Here is a 23,563-nt window from a genome sequence, read left to right on the forward strand (position 1 = left end):
TAAAAAAAACATGTCCATAAAAGAAGTAGAAAACAAACAGAAACATAAAAGATCGATACTAGATTTCGATTCTCAAACGGTCAAAATTTAAAAGTAGTCATAAATGTCATTAATTAATAATAATATTGAATCATCTGTTTAAATTTTTAATCTAGACACTTATTTTAAAATAATTTCTTATAAATACAATGTCAGATTTTAACAATAATTATTAGTTCTACTATTGTATTATAGTGCGACAAAAAGAGTTTAACACATTTTAAGCTAAATTTTCATATTTATACAGTCACAGTCAACAGTTGGAAGAGTTCATTTACGCAAAGAGGGTAGAGTCCGTTACACAACATGTCAAAACTGACCATTATGTGTTGTTCTGATTTTTGAAATGTTTTATAATTTTTGTACGGGGAGCGTTAAAGAGATTTTACTAACGAAATGTGTTAAAGCGTGAAACAAAATCTTAAAAAAGATACACTGTCAAAACCTATTGCTGAACGTTCTAAAGCTTAGAGGAAACGCAAAAAACAAATTAATGATAGCATCAATATTGCAAATATTGGTATTGTTATATATAATAATTAAGAGTTGCTTCTGCAGGTATCTATAATTTATATACATAAATAAATAATATGGAACTTGTTATTTTCATAAAGAATAACTGGCAATATTTGATTTATTACATAGGCATTTCAATCGAATGAAACGATCCACTTTCTTGTAAAGATTTAAACGTACATTTGCAATAACTACCAAAATCACAGGAAAATATCATAGTACCTGCATTAAATTTAGAAAACGTCACTACTAGTTATACTGGCGTTGTATTATTTTTTTAACGTTAGTTGTTAATAAATTCATTTTAAGCTTTACTTTTATTTTAAACATCTTAACAACCGTAAATGCGACAATATACTTTTTGAGCATGCAGAGAAGGCTTTCTATAGGAAACTGAATTCCATTGTAGAAAATGTAACTAAATCCTACCCAAGCCAAGAAGAAATTCCAGAGTTTTGTGAAAACCAACTTTCGATGCCAGCTACTCATAACAACAATGCTAGATGGATTAAAGACACTAAGAACAACTGTAAACACTACAGGACTATTCCTTATGAACCTTTCACCACTGAAGAAGTCTTGAATATTATCAAAGAGCTTCATAACTGGAAATCTCCTGGACCAGACGGAGTTCAAAACTTCTGGCTAAAGAAGTTTTGGATTGCTCATGAGCTTTCAACAGTATTTATTAATAATATTATTTCTAATTCATAGGAAATACCATCATTTCTTACTCAGGGAACCAACTATCTAATACCGATGGATCAAAATAACACCCAAGATCCAGCCAAGTACCGCCCAATTACTTGTCTTCCAACTTTGTACAAATTGGTCACATCCTATGTGGCCCAGCGTATCTACCAACATTGTGCTCTGAATAATATCATAGAGCCTCAACAGAAAGGATGCGCTAAGAGCTCCATGGGCTGCAAAGAACAACTTATTATCGACTCAGTCATTTCTAACCAGGCATACACAAAAAAAAAGAAACTTTTTTATTGCCTTCATTGACTACAAGAAGGCTTTTGATTCAGTGCCGCATGAATGGGTTATAGATATTTTGAAAATATATAAAGTCGATGATAATCTCGTGACCTTTTTGAAGTACATAATACCAGAGTGGAGGACTAAAATTCACCTTCAAATACCTGGCGAAACCAATATGGAAACTGCAGTTATCCCTCTTAACCGGGGCCTTTTCCAGGGGGACTCGTTGAGCCCACTTTCGTTCTGCCTAGCGATGAATCCATTATGCCAGCTGCTGAACTCCACTGACTCAGGATTTAGCATCAAAAATAACAACACTGTTGTGGCGAAGGTAAATCATCTGTTGTATATGGATGATTTAAAATTATTGGCTTCCACTCGAAACCACTTAGATCAGATGCTAAAAACTGTAGAAAATTTCTGAAATGATATCAGTATGCATTTTGAACTAGATAAGTGCCGTATACTGAATATAGTCAGAGGAAAGGTTCAGCTCGGTGGTTTCGATATGAAAGATGGCCAAAATATCGAGGCAATGGGTGAAAATAATAGTATACAAATATCTCGGAGTAAAACAAGCGCGAAAAATTGACCATAAACAAATGAAAACTAAACTAACTTCGGAGTTTGTGCGAAGAGTAGGACAACTAAATCGGTCATATCTTAATAGTTAAAATTTGTTTAAGGCATTAAATACGTACGCCTGTTCCGCGCTGAGCTACTCGTTTGGCATTATAAAGTGATCAAAAACGGTTATAGAGGGTCTTCAGCGGAAAGTAAGAACACTTCTCACAAAGGCGCAAAAACATCATTCACGCAGTGCAGTAGAGAGAACAACATTACCGCGGTATCAAGGGGGAAGAGGACTTATGGATATAAGTGAGCAATTGGATAAACAAATTGCTAATTTAAGAACTTATTTTCAGGTACAGGATGAGACATCTACTTTACATCGAGCAATTTGCGCAGTAGATGATACAACGCCACTTAACCTGAGGGAACAAGAAATGCGCATAAATCACCTGACTCAGCAAGAAAAAATGCGCACCTAGATGAGTAAACCTCTGCATGGGCGACATTTCAATGAAACCAGCAAAGAATATGTCGACAATACAGCGTCGAACTATTGGTTGATATCAGGAAAGATGTTTCCCGAGACTGAAGGTTTCCTACTTGCCATTCAGGATCAGGTTATTCCAACTAAAAATTACCTGAAATATATTGTTAAAGATCCTCAAGTGCAAAATGACAAATTCCGATATGGATGCCAAGCCCAAGAATCCATACAACATCTTACCGGTGGCTGCCAGGCATTTGTCGGTACTGATTATAAAGAACGCAATGACTCAGTAGGAAAGATTATCCACCAAGAACTAGCTAACAAACTGGGACTTCTCCAAACGGACCTACTTCCTTATTATCAATACATCCCTGACAGAATGCTTGAAAATGACAACTACAAGCTATACTGGGACCGCACTATGCTTACAGACCAACCAGTGGCTCATAATAGACCGGATCTCATACTAGTTACTAAACTTACTAGGCAAACAACACTTATTGATGTGGCGATACCCAACAACAATAATTTACGTGTTAAATACAACGAAAAGATCGCCAAGTACAGAGATCTAGAAATACAAATCAGGAGACAATGGAGAATGGAAAGTCCCAGACAGTACCTAATATTCTATCTACTACTGGTGTTATTCCCAAAAACCTCCTAGAGAACATAAAACAGCTGGGTCTAAATGAACATCACTATAAGGCCATGCAGAAAGCTGTACTCCTCGCGACGTCCAGATGTGTACGAAAATTTTTGGGAGATACTTCAACATACATTTGGGAGATACTTACATAGGTATCTGGGATGAGTGAATTTTTCCCTTAGAGGGAATGTGGGTATGTGAGATTATAATATAATAATTAAACTTATTATCAAATGATATTTATTTATATTTTATTATTAATGTAATATTTAGTCTGACTTTGACGAGTCTCTCAACATTAAATAACGTATACTTACTTAAGCTTACGCAACTTTTTGGATACGGTAGCAGGTGGGGTTTGAAGCAAACGTTATAATTTATGGAATTATTTTAATAAAACGTATTTTTTAGAATACAAATAATAAATAATAAAATTAGAATACTATGTAAAAAAACATAGTATGAAGCTTCGTGCTATTCTACAGAACTGCCTACCGTACCATAGGTGGCTGATTTATTCAAGAATATATTTGCTCTTGTGTCTAGTAGTTAGAAAAGTAGTCGACTTTAAGTTTTATTGTCTTACGTAAACTTATGCGATACGATAATATATGAAGCAGTTGCAGGTAAAACGTCAGAACAATACATTGTCAGACCACGAATCAAACCCACAAAAAATGTATCAGCAGTTTTATATTTTGTGGTAATTTAATACAGTATTATTAATTAATTCACTTATAATATATACTGTTAATACTTATTTAAAGACAATCTATTCAATTTATCACATATTCCGTAACGCCAAATGTATTACACAAACAATATTTTACAACACATATTCATATATTTCATATTAGCACCCTCTTTATTTCCGGAACTCCATTTCAGTGCCAAAAATCCGACTATAAAAGTCAATAATTGTTGGAATACGACGTTAATGCTATAAAATAACTATACTCCCTAATTAACTGTTTAACAAAGTCATTAATAACATAAAGTGATATTACCAGTAACGATTTTTGGACTATTATACTTTTAATAATTTGGATAAAAGTTTAGCTAATGGACGGGTTAACATGTAACATGTAATTTAATGGATGTGTTTTACTGTTTTACTGGGTTAGAAAACAAACTTGTCGGTTTTATCTGGTAATGTAATCTTAACGTACAGAACATTTGCTATTACATAATGCTAGATTAAAATAAACTACCCCGAATGAATGAGGAATTTTATTATTAACTGTGTCATATACATAAAAGTATATTGTGTATTTACAAATAAAAAATAAATTGTATACAGTTTTACAATGTATCCTTAAAAATAAATTGTTTACATGTGTCAGTTTATATAATTTGTCAATTTAAAAATTTTTTTACAGCATGTATTTTTTAATTTTTAACTCATTTTATGAGTGGTTCGTAAAATTATCACATGTTAGTGTAACATTCAAGAAATACTAACCTCAATAACTTTTTTCCTGACGATGAAAATAAACATTTTCGAAAGCTTGAAACTCATTTAAAAGAGAACACTTATTTCACCGCTGCGTATCCCAATAATCCTCAAAACTCCGTTCTTAGTTCGTAGTCAGCGTAGTTCTTTTTTCCTTATATATATATATATATATATATATATATATATATATATATATATATATATATATATATATAAGAAATACTGGATATTATTGACTGTCGATAGAAACAAACAACACAGTTTATTAGGGCTGCAGTCAGGAAGTTTGGCCGGGATGTTACAGAAACACTCTTTTGACTTTTGATCTAGCTTTCGGAATTTTTTTTATTCCATCTTTAAGACACTATAATTAGAAGAATGTGTAAATGTTTACAATATAACACAAATTGTCAATGCAACTTACTAGTCGTCGGGATTATTTATATAAAGCTACGACACTCAACATTAATTACACACATATAAAATAATGAACAAAATACATTTTAAAATTTAGTTATTGATAGTAAAATTACGTTTGTGACATCTTTTAATGGTGTGTTTTAACCGATCCATAGAGAACAGAAAGAAAGAACAATAATAGTATTATTAAAATGTAATTAAGTGTTCTTCATGTTTTATTAATGGAAGTAGTAAATTAAACCTGTCTTGATGGTATGCAACATGTTTTGCATGCACACCATAATGCAAAACATGTTGCATACCATCAAGACAGGTTTAATATATATATATATATATATATATATATATATATATATATATATATATATATATATATACAAATTCAAATTTTAAATATATATTTTATGCAATGATTAAATTAAAAATATATAGCAAGTTACTGTTAAAATAAAGGTCATGCTTTAATTTAATTCAGTATAACATTCATACTACAAAAAAAGTTCCAATTCATTAATATTAATTATCCCGTTAACATATTTACAGTTATGCAAACTATTAACCGTGAATATTATTATTACAACCTCAATGACCCTTAAATCGTCAATTGATTAATTGAACATACATATTTAGGCAAGCCTCATTAATATAAGCATTTAGCCTTGTTAATTACTGTTTGAACTACGTTCGGGCTTCATAATTTACAATGTAATATCTATCATCTGCTGCAGGCACATTTCTCACAGAACACTGTCAGATGTTTTTTTCTTTTTTACTTTTTCTAGTCTTAACACAAAATATTCATACAGAAAAATTTTACTACACGTAGTTTACTAGGTACTAGTTTACTAGGTACAAATAAGAAAGATCGGCAATAAACCAAATTTGTTTTACTCAGACCTTTGCTCAGTAAGCAATAACTTAACGATTGTTTGTACATTTCTACTGTTAGTTAGTTTCTTACTGTATAAATTATGGGTAGTAAAATGAAATGCTTTCTACCAAAAGGACGTTTATAGGACAGAAGTGTTATTTTACTTGTGTTATTTTATTTGTATAATTACTGTTTCTTCTTAGCCTTTTCTCGTCCATTTTGGGACATCGGCCTCTCCCAACTCCTTCCACCGATCTCTATTTTGAGCAACATACTTCCAATTTGCTCCAGTTATTCTTTTGATATTGTCCATCAATCTTATCTGTAGTCTTTCTCTTGGTCGTCTACCATTGTAAGGTTTCCAATGGTGTATTGTGGCATTCCAGCATTGGTATTTTTGTCTAGCAGTGTGACCTGCGAAGCACCATTTGAGTTTGGAAATTTTTGTTGTGATTTTCTTAACTTATGTTTTTGACCTTACTTAGTCGTTCCTCTTTATGATAGGAAGGATGCATTGGTTGAACACTTTGCTCCTCAAGTATTGAGCTATTTTGCAATTCTTCAGTATCCAACTGAGTTTTCCAAATCCTGTCTTTCCCAATAGACACAACTATCGAGTCTATAACTCTGCCCTGATGTTTAGCCCATAAATTTTCCAGTAGCTCCAATAGCTGTTACAGCTTCAGAGATAGGCTGTATTTATTCTGTGAGTTGTGATGTGGGTAGTAGAGTAATTTATTCATCTTGCGGGAGGTGGGGACCACAGATCTTTTTTAATTCACTCGTAAACAGACTTATCACATCGTTGAAACAAAATACGTTTATTATTAATTTAAACTACGTTTTTTGTTGCATAACAGTTGCGGTAGGACCTGATATAAATCGTTTGTTACACTTACAGCAATAATAATATTGACCAAAGCTGTGCATTTGTAAACAAACAACGCTTATTTTTTTATAATAAGGACATTGTTTAAACATTATCCCTGGTCCCGATACAAGAAAGGCACGTGCATACTTCACACAGGACTATGAATTATTCTTGTGTAGTTCAATCCCGTTTTCCTCCTCCTCCATGCGAATAGTCACCAGTTATTGTTGTTAAAAATCGATTCCAGTCTCTTGTTACCAAATTTTATGATCCTTCGAGGGACTCATTTTTAAGATAAATTGTACTGTGTCGAACGCACAAATTGCTTGAATTCTATATATGTAATATGAGTTTATTAATTATTTTTGAATAAGCAGATAATTTAACAATTTTAATTTATGGAATTGTTGCAATTTAAAATTAAAAATTCGTAACATAGAGCAGTTAAAATTGACCGGTTGAGTTATTGAAGATTTTAAATTAATTTCATCAGATTAAGATGACAACATAATAATATAACTTAATATAACAAGAGGAAGACCACAGATGAGATGGGTGGGTAACATCAAAAGAATAGCCTGAACAAATTGGAAGCATGTTGCTCAGGATAGAGATCGATGGAATGAGTTGAGAGAGGCCTATGTCCAAAAATGGACGAGAAAAGGTTAAGAAGAAGATGTGAATATAAAATTGTATCTAAAGGAAGAGATACAACTGTGAAATATATAATAAATACAAACTTAAATTAGCAAAAGACTTGAGGAATGTTATAAAATAGGAAGGCGGGCATAAATAGGAGCTGACCAGAGCATGAAGCAAAATCAAAACAGTATAACACTCACAGACAAATCACTAATCCAGCAAACTGGCTTGGTAATGGTAATGGATATCTAGACTGGCGAAATAGAATTCTCTTTTGCGAATGTCGACGCTTTACTATAGGGCTATATAACCATTGACGATGATGATTTCACATCTATCAGGGTGAAGAGTCAAACGGCTGGAAACTTTTTAGGAAGTGTGACCCATATAAGAACCTTCAAAGAGTAAACAATTAAGTTTATATACAACATCATTTTATCTGAGTTTGGTACTCTATCTTTTAATGACAAGTAGAGGGCTTTTATAAGCACTTTTTACATTTGGTAAGTATTAAGCAAAAATTCTGGTCAGTTTGGGAGAGACATCCATAATAAATTAAAGTGATACAAAACAGATTTTAGGAACATTATTAGTCAGTGAATATGAATCAGATGGGCAGGGCACGTGGTCCGCATGCATGAGAATAGAATCCCCAGAAAATTATTAAATGCAAGAATGCAGGGAAAAAGACCTGTTGGAAGACCTAAAAAGAGATGGGAAGATGAAGTCGATGGGGATGCCAGAAACTGCCTGGGAACGCGTTCATGGAAAAAAACAGCGGTAAATCGAGATGATTGGAGATGCCTGTTAAAGGAGGCCAAGGCCCAATTTGGGCTGTAGCGCCATTGGATGGATGGAATATGAATCAGAACTAACTTTCATAGCACCTGTATTTTGGGGAGGGTTCTCTTCCGTATTAAGTGTAACAGAGGATGTATGTGAACGATGTAAAGTGATGTTGAGATTCTTCTTTCTATCAACAGCCAACAGTCAGCCAGTTTACAGACGTTTGTGTTCATTTATTTCACTAGATAGACTTTTATGCTTGACTTGTGATAAGAATGGTAGTTGAGGTATCTCCCAGAGCTACACTTTTTTATATACCAATCAATTGTAATAATATTATCCAGTTCTTTAGTGAACATTGTATTAAAAAAGAAACAAATTGGTTTCGATCCTATTTTTCAAGAGTAAATTGAATGTGAGGGTTATAACTATTGGAAATGTCTAAGAGCTCAGTCTCGAGACCTAGTGGATAGGACATAATAATGCCATCAACATATTATTAAATAAAGGGAACGTTAAAAGTAACAACCTAGAGAACAATATCCAACAGATCGTTAATTACATAGGTAGCCAGAATTGGGTAGATACGAGCTCCCGTAGGAGTCCCAAAAATTTGTTTATAATATTTCTTCCTAAAAGAAAAATTAGTGGAATTAAACAAGAACTCTATCATCTTAATAAACATACCATAATCAATGCTACATACTGCAGAAATTTTATTCCTTACCCAGCCACAAGGACACGATTTTGTGCGGTTTTAACATAGAAAGATGTCCGCTAGGGCCCTGTAGTATAGAATCCCCTGTAGATATCGAGGTCATCGCTGTCGTATTTATCACTGTCACTATTGCTGGGTGGAATAAATTCGGCGTCACCAACAGAATTGTAAGAAAGGATCTTTTAAGTAATCACCCAAAAGTATTCATTTTACAATATCTATCAAATGCAATAAGTACTATTCCATGAAACGTTTTTTGTTCCATTGATTAAATAAATACACTACTAAACTAAAATAAAATAATAAACAACACACTATACTTACTTTTTAATAAAAAGATCATGATGTGAAAATTTGTTTTAGAGACACGTGCATTAGAAGTTGTTAGAATTGCGACTGATATCTTAAGACACAAAAAGTGGAATAATTTCTGGCATGTGACAATTAAACATGTTTATTAGGCGGTTCAGTATAGTGGTACATTTTAGCCGTCGCTGTGCCGAACGATAAATTTATTTTGTGGGGTGGTACTTTTTATGGACCGTTGTGCAACACGGGACTACTTTTTAGTGGTACAAAAAATATACCAGTGTACTTCAATAAGTTAAATGCGAATTAAATTTTAAAATTTTGTTAAATGTGGCTTGGGTCCAGGGGAACATTTTCGTGAAAAATCCTTGGCGCTTAACTTGTTAATAGCAAATTAGACATATAATCTATAGATCAACAATAACACAACACACAACTAACAATAAGCACAGACAGATGGTAATTTGATATTATCCGATGGTACATCAACACCATTCAATACTTTAAGCTCTAAAAGTGTAAACGTGGTTGAAGCCTCCAAGGCCGATGCCAAGTAAGTCTAACTGTCAAGATTTTTTTTACGGCTAATTGAAAATAATATTTATATTATTCATTTATAATTTTATTTCAGAATTTTTTTAAAATATCCTGATTGGAAAATAGAATCGAAACGTAGAAGCACCAAAAAAAAATGGAATTTTTATAACAATTATTTTTATACTTTGTATCCATGCATAGTCTATTCCATGAATATACGACTGTTTTGGATTATCGCGACAACGAATATATACTGTGCAATATACGAAGTCATCATCATCAGTTGGCGCTACAGCCCTTCGTGAGCCTTGGCCTGCTTCAAAACATTCTTCCATCTTTCCCTATCGAGTGTCTGTCTTCTCCAGCTCCTCACTCCACTCTCCCTCAGATCTTCCTGTACATCGTCCAGATATTTGACTTTATGTCGCCCCCTTCTTCTTCTTCCGACCGGCCTGTTTAGCATAGTTATTTTAGTGGGATTACTCTCATCCATCCGCATAACGTGGCCCACCCACCTTAGGCGGTTTATTTTGATGGTCTTCACAATATCTGCATCACCAAAAAGTCTATAGAGTTCAAAGTTACATCGCCTTCTCCACAGACCCTGTTCGTTTACTCCGCCATATATGGTCCTCAATACTTTTCTTTCAAAGACTCGCAGTAACTCTTCATCTCGGGTCGTCATTGCCCATGTTTCCGATCCGTATGTGAGCACTGGGCGTATTATTGTTTTATAGAGTTTGCACTTTGTTGCTATTGACATACTTCTTGCTTTTAGTTGAGGGCTCAGGCCAAAATAACAGCGGTTAGCCACGCATATTCTTTTTTTTTATCTCGTTGGATGTGTTATTTTTGTAGTCTACCAGTGATCCTAAGTAGCAGAATTCTTCTACCATTTCTATCGTTTCGTGTTGCACCTCTAAGTTATTTTGTTGAATTCTTGATATGGCCGGCATATATTTAGTTTTCTGGATGTTAATCAGAAGTCCGATGTTTTCTGCGGCATTTTTGATACGTGTGAAAGCCTCCACTGCTTCATTTTGGGTTCTTCCAATTATGACGATATCATCAGCGTATGCCATTATTTGTATACTACGGGTATATATCGTACCTTTTAAGTTTATTCCCGAATCTCTCATAACTTTTTCTAACGCTAGGTTGAACAGCGTGCATCCTCTCGTGCATCTCTGCGTGCATCCTGGCGCAGTCCTCTGTTGGTTTTAAATGGTTTTGAAACATCCGCTTATACGCGCACTTTACATTCGACTTTCATCATTGTCATTTTAATTAATTCTACCAATCCTTTTGGTATTCCTAATTCGATCATCGCCGAATATAATTGGGACCTATCAATAGTATCGTACGCTGCCTTAAAGTCTACGAAGATGTAGTGGCAGTCTATGTCGAAATATAAGAATAACAAGTATATAAGATATATATATAAGAAGTACGAAAGTAAAAATTGACAGTAGATCCTTTTTAATAAAATAATTATTAGTGCAATTTACTTTCGAACTTTTGATGTTTCACAATAAAATGTTCGTTGTTGCGATAATCCAAAACAGTAGTATATTCATGAACTAGGCTGTATAAACTATTTAGTATGTTATTTTTGTGTTAAGACTTTAGGGTAGGAATGATATTATAGCGGACCAACTAGCAAAGCAAAGCCAACGTCGTGAAACAATAATTTTCAGTAAGTTGGAAATATTCCTTCTAGTCGCGGCTTTTTCCTTTGACAGAAACCATTAAAGTGCTTAAAACCAATTGTAGTTGCAACATAAGAAATAAAAATTCACGCAATAATTCCACAGCTTTATAGAGTACAAAGCTCCCTAAACCAAAATCCCAACATTAAGGTAAATAATAGGAATTCCGCAAAATTAATTTTGCCGTTTTCGGAGATTATAATTGCTATCGCTATAAAGGCATTACTGTGGTCTGGAGATTGTTTTTGACCATATGTACGTCTCCAACTCAATAACTATTTCAATTCTACGGATTAGCAATTGGATTTACCTGCTTTTATGTTGAATTTATTACAGATTGGTAAATACTTTAAAAATTGTGAAAATCCTAATACAACTGATATTTATAAATATTTCAGTTTAAGTTTAATATTTTCTTAATACTGAAGCATAATGAAGTTTTTCGATTATTTTATGCCGAAAAGTGCTTAAAAAAGAACGAAAAATAAATCCTTTCATGCAAGTGCCAAAAAGAAAATAAGAAAACAAAAAGAATAACGAAGCATTGGAAAAAATGCTCACGAGTAATCTGGGTGTAACAAAAATTTGGAAAGATGGAAAATTATAAAGAATTAAAATAAATAAATATAAATATATAATACAATTAATATAACCGAAAGTAGCTAAAGAATATTGTATTTTTACTAGTAATAAGCCACAATTTCAATTTCCACTTCTAAAATCGTTCTCAAAATACAAAACATTAATGATGCCACAAGAAAATAGCTTCAGAACAATAACATGGAAACAAAACTTCAAAACGTTGTTAGTTGAAAAAAAAAAGAAGAATTTTAAGAAAATAATAATACTAACATATCGTACGTCTAATTGAAATACGTGAAAATCTCGTAACAAAGAAAAATATGCAAGAACTGATTACATACTTTCAGAACTGCTAGTTTATATGAATACTTTTCAAATATCCATATACGTAACGTAAAAGTAGCACACAAATCGAAAATTCTTTATATGACAACAATTCATAAAAAACTCGATAAACAAAAGGCAGGAACAATAAAGAAATACCAGTTATGAGCTCCATGAGAAGAGCGTACGTAAAAATTAAATTGCATAAAAATAACAAGAATATGAACCCCCAGAACAAGCACATTTTTGAGTAGAAAGATTAACAAGAGACCATATTTTCTTACTTAATTCCTTCTATTCAAAAAATCTTCTTCTTCTTCTTCTTCCTCTTTATAAGCAATTCTGCTTATTCATTGGCGGATTAATACCTCTATGAAAGGTTGTCACTCCATCTTTTGCGCGGTTGTCCGATACTTCTTTTGCCGATTGGTGACTTATCTCTTGCTATTTTGACAACAGTGGTCTCCTCCATTCTGCTTATATGGTTATCCCATTCTTTTTTCTATTTTATGTCTATTCATTTATACACTGTACGTTACATTTTCTTCTAATGTCTTCACTTCTCTTTCGATCTCTCGCGTATTTTCTGTAATTCTTCTTAGTACTCTTATCTCTGATGCATATGTCATTATTGGCCTAATACGGGCTTTATAAATTCTTGCCTTCATATCAGTGTTAATGTGTCTGTTTCGCCATATAGTGTTATTAAGGCATCCTGCCAGTCTATTTGCTTTTTGTTCTTGATCTCTCCCTTCTCCCTTATAGGTCTCCATAGTGGGACAGTGTCATCCCAGATATTTTATTTTCATTACTTGTTATATACTGATGCCATAAATTTCTATTTTACACCTAGTTGGTTCTTTGCTAATTCCTATTGTTTTAGTTTTCTGAGATGAGATTGTCATATTAAATTGCTCTTATGTTAAATCTGTGGACCACTTTCTGCAGACTATCTTTAGCTTACGGGCCCTAGGCACGTGCCTAGGTTGCCTAGGCCTTAGTCCGCCCCTGGATTCCATCTTACTCTGTCAACCGCTTTCTTTAGGTCAATCAGAAACAAAAATGCTGGTCTATTATACTCTAATGATTTCTCAGTAATTTGCTTTATAAAGAATATTACAGCTGTACACGATCTTCCACTAGGAAAACCCTGTTGTTTAGGTGCTTAACTTATCTTCTGATTTATTAGTGTTTGTAAATTTTTAGTTGTAAGTTTTAGGGTAGTATTTAACAAGTTTGTATCTCAGTAGTTTTCTGGCTGTTTTTATCTCTTTTTTTAAATAGTAGAATTAGTTCGCTTATGCTCCATTCTTCCGGTATTTTATTGTGTTTTAAAAGTTAATTAATTAATGTTGTTAATTGTTCTGTCATTGGTGCTTTGGTACACTGCCTTTACCTGCTGCTTTTCTGTTCTTCAACTTTTCAAGTATTTTACGAACTTTCTGTACATTTACATTAAGTTCTTTATTTGTGGTAATTTTTGGTGTTTTCGAGTCTAGCGTCGTTTGTTCTTCCTCTGCATAGAGCTTTTTTAGGTAGTCAATCCTCGTATCCTTTCCTATGTGTTTTGGTTCTTTTAGTTCCTTTACCTCCGTTCTTTGACCTCTTATGAAGCGCCATATTTCCTTTTTGCAGACCGTAAAAATCATGTTCCATTTCTTTCGAAGAGTTCGAAAACCATGGAGTTCTTCGCCTTGGGAACGATTTATTTTTATTTATATTTCTTTTACCAAAAACTTCCTTGGCCTAGGCAAATAGATTAACAAATACCTTAATACTTAAATATATTATACTAATACTAATAATTACTTAAAATAATGGATTAATTACTTTGATAAGCTTTGCTCTTAAAGCTTCAAATATATTGGTCGTTTTTAATTAAAATTACTAAATGCTAGAGGAAAAATAAAAAATATTAATAATAAAAATTTTCAACGGTAAAATTAATTTGGAAAGAAATATCGAATTCAAATCGGACGGTTGTTTTGTTTTTAAAATAATGCGGAAGCGGATTTTAATCTTTTGTAATTATGTAGTGTAACAGGTGGTTTGCAACTAGACTGTTACCGTATGGTTTTTGTTCATGTTTACCAGAAGTTCTCAGTAAACGGTCCTTAGGGAATGTTACGGCTAACGTGGAAATTCTGCTGTTTTAAATAAAAGGGTTACTCTGGGACCTGCAAAGCTTCTCTCGACTACTTAGTGATAATAGTGATTCTAAATTGATATTTTTGCTTGTTGCTTTGCTTTTTATGCTAAGTAGTTAAGAGATCGTAAAATTTTATGTATTTCGGCGATAACGGAATTGATGTGCATGTTATTTTGCTTATATATGTACATGTATGTGTATATATATATATATATATATATATATATATATATATATATATATATATATATATATATATGTGTGTGTGTGTGTGTGTGTGGCCAAATAAAATGGACTAGGAGGACAAATTCGTTAAACTTCCCGTGCTCAGTATCAATAGAGTATTATGAATCATTTTCAGCATCCCTGCTTCATCCATATATATATATATATATATATATATATATATATATATATATATATATATATATATATATTGTTGTATTCCTGCTAGGAATGAACGAGAGGTGTGTTGTTTAGCTGTCACCAGGGCACCTTTTGTAGAAGGTCCGTAACTGAATTAAGACACTTGTTGCTTAATAAAACATCAAAATACTAATATGTTGTTTTATTTGCACTTTCTCGTGCACTAGAACATGCTGCAACTAAAGTCAGTCTACAATTAAATTGTTTAAAAAGAGATTTAGTTTATATAGAACCCAGAAGCTCAAATCTTCCAGTTTTTTTATTCTAATTAAATAGTTCTAGAATATTTACTTTGTCCAAGATAATGAGTTTTAATAAACAAAATATTTCTAAAAATGACAAATATTGAAAAATAGCAAAAAACCTTATTCTAGAACGGGAATAATTCGATACTTAATAAATAAGGAATAATTTGTTTACTGTTTTTAATTGCGTTTGGAAAATTTATAAATTATTATTTATGTGTCGGAAAACAACATTTGAAATAAGTTTATACAGTGTGAATAATAAGTATCTAGTGTAAAAATATGAGGTATACAACAATATATATATATATATATATATATATATATATATATATATATATATATATATATATATATATATATATATGATTGTCTTTACGATCTTCTTGGTGTTCCCTTTTTCCTACGGTTGGATCCACTGTAACATTCTCTTTGGCCATCTTTGACCATCTATCCTTTCTACATGGCCATAATATTTTAGCCTTTTGCAATTTATAGTTTTCAGGATATCAATGTCGATGTTTATTCGTTGCCTGATTTTAGTATTTCTTCTAGTGATTAGAGATAAATACGCTAATAATTTGTTTCCATTGCTTTTATTTTGGATGTGCCTTTTTTTATTTATCACCCACAGCTCTAAACTATATGTAGCAATATTTTCCACGATACTTTTGTAAATCCGAATTTTTGTGTTTCGAGTGATGTGGTTATTCCAGAGTATACTGTTTAGTTTACGTGTTGCTAACTTACCTTTATGTAACTTTATATAACCTTTATATATTGCTAACTGACCAATTATAATGGCTATTTCTATTGTATCCCAACTATCGTTTTTAATGCTAACACCGAGATATTTATAGCTATCAGTATTTTCGAGTTGTATGTCTCTTAGCTCGAAGTGCTTTCTTTCATCTCCCATTACTACATACTCTATTTTTAATGAATTAATTAATAAACCTTACTTAGTCCAGTCTTCATATATTTTTCGCAACATGTAGTGGATATCATCTTGGTTTTCTGCAAGTATTACTTAGCCATCGGCAAAATGCATGCTGTACATTTTATGATCTCCAATTTTAACACGATTTAGATTCACATTTTCATACTATCATACGCCTTTCAGAGAATAATAAATACCATTGTTCATCAATGGTATTTATTACTACTATTTATGACCAGTGTCTCCATATTAAGTTCCAAGCGTTTTTCTATTGTTTGTCTTAGACAGAACACATTGTCTACTCAAAACAAAATCAGTACGAAAGCAACTCTAGTCTTCAGCGTCTTCGCAACAATCTTCAATTCGGTTTTCAATTATCTTCCCTTAATTCTACAGTTAAGCTATATACACTAAGCCCTCGGTAGTTCGTACAATCCTTTCTGTTGTCTTTATTTGTGTATAGATTGCTGATATACGCATTTTTCCATTCTCCATTTTCCATTCACCTCTCACGAATAAATTTATATTCTAAGCCAAGAGCTAAAATGAAGAGTTAATCAGGGCCATATTTAATCAGTTCTATGGTTACTCCCTGGTCCTGAAGCCTTTCCATTTTTATAACGTTGGGGTGTTTTTTAATTACTTCTGGTGTTATTTCAGGGTGGCCAAAAGTTACGATTATGCTTAGTCAAATAAGTATTTATACTAGGTTTTGTTGCTTTAATTTACATTGCATTACAATTTGCAGTTAATGCGGTAAATGCGACAATTTTAATAGACGGATAGGTACATCTTAGGAGTGATATTTTTTATTAAATTTTAATGATCAAAATTTGGTTTACATGGCAAAACTGATTCATATTTAATAGTCAAGGGGACTAAAACCTCAAACATAGGGTAAAAACCTCCAAATAGACTGCAAGCATGATATACAGAAATTTACTGTCCATATTATCAGATTATCTATAATTATTATTATTTGACATTTAATTTAATTCAATTCAAAAATCCGAAAAAAAGTGAATATGGAAAACAGAATAAATGCAATGGAAATGATGTTTTTGAGAAGAACCTGCCGATTAACGCCAAGAAAAAGTGAGAAATGAACGAATTAAAGAATTAATGAATGTAAAGGAGACACCAAATGATGGAATAGAAAACCGAAAGTTACTTTGAAATGGATATATGCGAAGGATAGATGAGACAAGAAAGCGCTGAGAACGTGGAAATCGAAACCCAATAGAAGGGGCAAAAGGGGACTTTCTAGATTACAATGAAAAGAACCAATTAAAAACAGCACTGAAAAAAGAGACCTTACTGAAGAAGGTATATATGACAAGAATAACTTGCGACATTTATTTGGTAAATGGCAAACAGAATATGCTGTGTAAAACCACGAATAAGTAATTAAGTAAAGCAAGTGAAGTTAGTTAATTGATGTAGTAGTTAAACACATTGATTTATGGTAGAGATAAATCTGAACTACAAGCTCATAATTTAAAACTTTCCCAGACAACCAAATTTGTATAACAACCTAATTGAATGTTTATTGACCTTCAATTACTGATTATAATACTTTATTGCCGCAAGTTTAAAATACTTAAAATTAATTAGCAATGCAATAATTTTTGTAGGGTGTCTACTTTACAAGCAATTTTCAATAATCGATGTCAGTGTTAACGTCTATTTTAAACACTTTACGTTGTCAAAAGACCCATTAAATATTTTATCGTGGTATAGATACGGATCAAACAAAAATTCCGACACGAAATATTTACCACGGGAGCCAATTTCCAAATACCCGGCAGGTCAAAAATTCTTTAATGTCACAGCCCTTGCACGCATTGTTTCACTCCTATTATTATTGAATATAAAACACCGACCATTATTTCAAACAAAACGGAGATAGACAGGATCGCACTACAAAACATAGATGAAAGTGGGTTTTATAAATTTGTTTCTTATTTCTTCTCTAATTTCAAAGTATTTTAGAGTAGAACAGAATAGAAATATGCTTTGTTGTCACTGAAAATTGTACAATTTAATGAACAAAGTGTCCATGAAAAGTCAGAAAATAACAATAACACTTACAATTTACTGAAATTACATAAATAGTCAATATCACAAAATAAAACCTAATACAATAAACAATCTATGGCAAAATTTAAATAATTGCAAATTACATAACCTTATCAACTGATAAAACGGACTTACGAACTGTAGTTGCTGCAAAGGATACCTAAATAGATATACATAAAAATAATGTAGTTACTTGTACATAAATGTGCTGTAATTTTTTAGTTATTTGTTTACTCGTTGACTGCCAAGCACGAGATAACTCGTGGTTGGCTGTCTGTTCTTAGACGCCAACCACGATTTATCTCGTTTTTGTAGATGTTTTTCGTGGCACCGAGAACGAGATTATTCGTGGGATATGCATGGAGATTTTATATTGGGGCGTCTACAAAAGGTTATTAAAATATAGGTGGATATCAGAAAACAGATTTATTTATTATTTTTGGTTATGGTTAAAGGACAAAAACTAATAATTCCAAAATGAAAAAGAAACATACAAAGTTTATTAAAAAAGTGCTTGAACAGTCCTATTCATGTTGATATTCTTTGAAGCAGGGTTCTACACATAAAGGAGGCTTTTCTTCACATGCACCACATCTATATCTTCTTTCTCGATACACTTTGGTGTAGCTTTTGCCATATTATCACCAAGGAGCGTCGAAATAAACATCTCTTAAAATTTTAAAGATTTTATTTTGCTGCCTGTTGACTTACGGTAGAGCAAGTATGCATTGTTTATGTATATTTCGACAATATGCAAAGCTACTTTTTTCGGTCAGCTTATGGTTTTTTTAAGAGCTTTGTAGTAGCTTAGCATTTGATCTGACTGGTCTATACTTGACATCCCATCGTTGTAATCCTTGATTATGTTAGGTTTCCAGGCAACTTTCCCACTTCTGGCATGGGCCTCGACCATTTCTACTTTGTGCATATTTGAAATCATTAAAACTTTGCGTTTTTCTTTCCACTTACACACAACTACCGATTTATTTCTTTGCCATACACACTCGCCCTTTTTAAGTTTTTTTGAGATCACGTATTTTGGATTCCCTTTTCGATTATTGCGTAAAGTACCACAGACGTATGTTTTTCTGGCTGTCATACGCTTGGTAAGGGCTACTGAATTGTAAAAATTCTCCATATAGACAATATATCTTTTGTCCAAATATTTATCCAGTAAGTGCAATACGACCTCTGTAGTATGTTCCATATCAACAGTGGCGTCGTTATCTTCAGATTTGCCGCAATAAATTCTAATTTTCAGAACCATTCCATGGGATTCACACAGTTCATATAGTTGGGAATAAGCCACAATTAAAGGTTAAAATACGTTTATTGATTCGGAAATCGTTCTCAAAATACAAACATTAGTAACTTGTTTATTTATAATTTACTAATGTTTGTATTTTGAGAACGATTTCCGAAGTGGAAATTAAAACGTCAATAAACGTAGTTCATATAGTTTTACACCATACTTATGTTTTTTGTTTTTTATGTACTGCCGAAAAAATAATCTACCACTCCAGAGGGTCATTGATTCATCAATGCATAAGATTTTATCGGGAACATAATTATGTTCCATTATTTTGTTAAAATGACTGACGACTGGCCTTATTTTGTATAATCGATCCTCTGTTTGTTCCGAGTTGTCGGCAAAATGCAAAAAACGTAATAGTAATTGAAATCTATTTCTACTCATTACTAACCTCCAAAATGGCATTTTATACATAATATTTTGAGACCAGTAATGTTCAATTGACGGTAAAGTACAAGGAAGGGTCCATTTGTAGCAAAAGGGCAATAAATACTCGTAGTTCTTTTGTCAGTTTTAACCCATCTATTCATTCAAAAAGATCTTGTAAGTGTATTTTTCTGAATTTCTTGGGCTGCATATAAATTTGTTTGTTGAAGAAACATGTTCAAAAATGCATCAGAAAAAAACAAGCTAACCAGATTGTCGATAGTCAGTTCACCTTAATGTTTTAGCCCAACATCTTGTGAAAAAAAACTCAAAAGTTGGTGGGTCAATCTCAACATATCACCATTCTTCTTCGTTGGATATTTCAGCAGTTGGCTTTATAGTAGGTTGTTCCAATTGTAATTGTGACAAAGGGCTCTCGTCGCTTGCTGTTGAACTTATTGAACCTTGCTCATTTAATAGTTCATAGTCCGAGTCATCATCTAAATTATCCTTCAGGAACTCTTCCCGTTCACACTCATTCATGTTCGCATAGTTCCCGAGACCCGTTTCCTTGACAGTGCCTTGGCAGTCAACGAGTTAAGAAACTCTTCTACTGAAAAATATGGTCTTTTAGATAGATTAACTTTTGACATTTTACGGAACTTGAGGAATGATGTTGCTGATTTAAGTTTTAAAGAGAGATGGTTGTATAGTTTTTTTGCCGAAAATAATATAGATTTCGTTAATATTTTATTAGGCGAGATCGGTAGATAAACATCAAAGGTTGAATTTTTGGTCGAGTAGTCATGATTAGGTCTTACAGGAAAAACATGCAGGTGTTTACGAATTAAGTAAACAGTTTCCAAAATATATAAAGAGAAAAGCTTTAAAATCTCGTGATTTTAAAAATGGCTTCTGCAACGAATTGTTTATCTAACAGATACCGTATTGGTCTTTTTTGTAATTTAAAAATAAGATGAGATTGGGCAGCTGTACTAGAACCCAAAAAACGAAGACCATATCGAAGATGAGACTAGAACAAAGTAGACATGTTATTTTGGAAGATGCTAAATTGATTTCCTTCGAAACAGATCTTATATAACAGCATAGCAGGCCGAGGTTAGTTTCTTACTTCACTAATCGATATGAAGGGACCATTTACGGTTATCTATGAAAATACCAAGAAATTTTACAGAATCAACCATACTAATCTGTCCGTTATTAAGAAGTATGTTGAAGAGCTCTTTTATAGGATATTGCTACTGTCTTATTTACGTTAAAAGAGAGTAAATTAAAGTCGTGCCAGTGTGATGTTGGGTTCTCTTTGTGTTAGACCCACTTGATTTTTTATGTTATACTTCCAAAACTACAAATGGATACTTTTTTATTTTATTAAACAAATTTAACAATTACAGGTTAACCAAAATTTGTCTATTTACATTCTTTTCAATATATACAGACAAAGGCGTATGTGTGTGTAAATACTTGATGGTTTTATACAACAAACCCACTTTTATGTTTATCAATATTGTCTGTAATATGACGTTTTGGCGTTGACCTAAATTCCAATCCATATAAAGTAAATATTCAAAAATATCTATGTGGGGCAGGCCACACCTCCCACCGAAAAAGAAAATGAAAGCAAAATTTAACATATACTCATTTTTACCTTACCATTAAACACACTATTTGTTTAATACCTTAAATTATGTTTTTGTTTTACCCTACATTATTTTCTTGTTTAACTCTACATTATGGCTTTGCTTTACGTTGTTTTCTACTAAAAAAGAACAGTGTTCTGTTTTACTTTTTCCACACAATTAATTACTTTTACATATTGCATCAAAGTTTTATCCCTATATCTTTCTGTCTAACTACTATACAGTTAACATTATTTAATAAAACATTAACATAATACAACACTATTTAAATATATATTAATATATTATACGAATTTAAATGCTTATGAGTATTTTCTAAAGCTCTAAGCATTAATTCTTGCCATAAATTCTGTGCCTTGGTCTGTTACTATTCTTCTGGGTACTCCATACCTCAAAATAAAATGTTATGCAAATGATTTGGCCACTGTTTCGGCTTCTTTGTTTTGCACTACGTATCTATGTATTCGCTTACTTCGCATGGTCATCCACCTTAAATGGGCCTACTAGGTCTATAATGATTATGTTAAATTAGCTGCTGGCTGTCGATGTGACAGTCATGGGTTCTTTGGCAATAACGGAGTGCTTATACCTTTGGCAGTCGTCACATCCCTTCGCATTTCGACACTTCGACTAAAAGACCTTTTTATAAAATTCCAAAAAAGGTAAATTAATATTAAAACAAAATTAGGAAGAGTAAAACTGGACGAATTCTATGAAAGTCGATTCCCAGATGTAATTTTCAGTAAAATGTGAACTTTGTATTTTCATGGGTTATTGTTGCACAATTGTTTATTTAGTAGCTAATTATTTATCTTTATTCGTTGCATTTGCCCAAAATTGATTCCAAAAATATACTATTTTAGTTTTTCGATCTGCCTATATCTTCCTAAGTTACTAAAAGCGGAAGTTTTCAAAAGTAGCACCGCCGCACCTGCATGATATTCAATAAAAAGAAAAAATGAAGCGGAAACCGCAACAAATCATGCTCTTTACCGTGTCATGCAGCCATAACATTAATGATTGTTGGTGGAAACTACAAATTGTGCGTCGGTTAAAATCGGCAATCAAAAATTTTTGGACTAAGGCGGCGATACCTTTAAATTTTGATAAAAACGGACCGTTTTGTTAGATCAATATTTCCAAGACAACAAATACACCTGAATAAGTGTATTGCAATCAAGCTATGCACGCTAAGCAGTGGCGGAGAAAACTACTAGAGGAAAGAATTAGTTGGGTAAGCTGGGCAAAAAAACCCAATCACAAAATGAAACGGAAAACATTGTGGAGAACTTACTACCTTAAGTTTTGATATAATATTGGGAAAAATTCCTAATAATTAAATTAATATTTAATTATTAAAAATCTATGATTAAGTGACAGCTACCTATGTTAAATTAAAATCCTACATAAAACGGTTAAAAACTTTTAATCAATTTTAATCAAATTTTTTACTATTTTTAGCTGTGGATATTAAAATCTTTAGTGTAAAATCTGACACCATAATAGCACCTAATAATCTGACTGTACTATCATGTATATGTATATATATATTTCATGACTCGTAATTTAAGCATTTGTTTCACTTTCATCTTTTTAGAACAGCATATCTTTTTAAACTGATGATGTGTATGGATTCGTATACGAAACGTCTTCAATAGTTTTGACTGACAACCCTTCCACAAGTATGTTTGTGAACTACATATTGTATATGTATATATATACAGATTTGGAAAACTTTTTAACGTAACATAGTATTTTTAATACAATAACTGAGATCACCTGATTTGCAGTTAACCAGTGTAATTTTCAATACAACGTCGCGATGTTTTATAACTAATTCAGTTATTCCACTGGATTGCCCCTCCTTTCCCATTCGTAGTAGCGTATGTGGCACGCCGACAGTGTTGTT

Source organism: Diabrotica undecimpunctata, chromosome 3, assembly GCF_040954645.1.
Source record: "Diabrotica undecimpunctata isolate CICGRU chromosome 3, icDiaUnde3, whole genome shotgun sequence".
Classification (NCBI taxonomy): domain Eukaryota; kingdom Metazoa; phylum Arthropoda; class Insecta; order Coleoptera; family Chrysomelidae; genus Diabrotica; species Diabrotica undecimpunctata.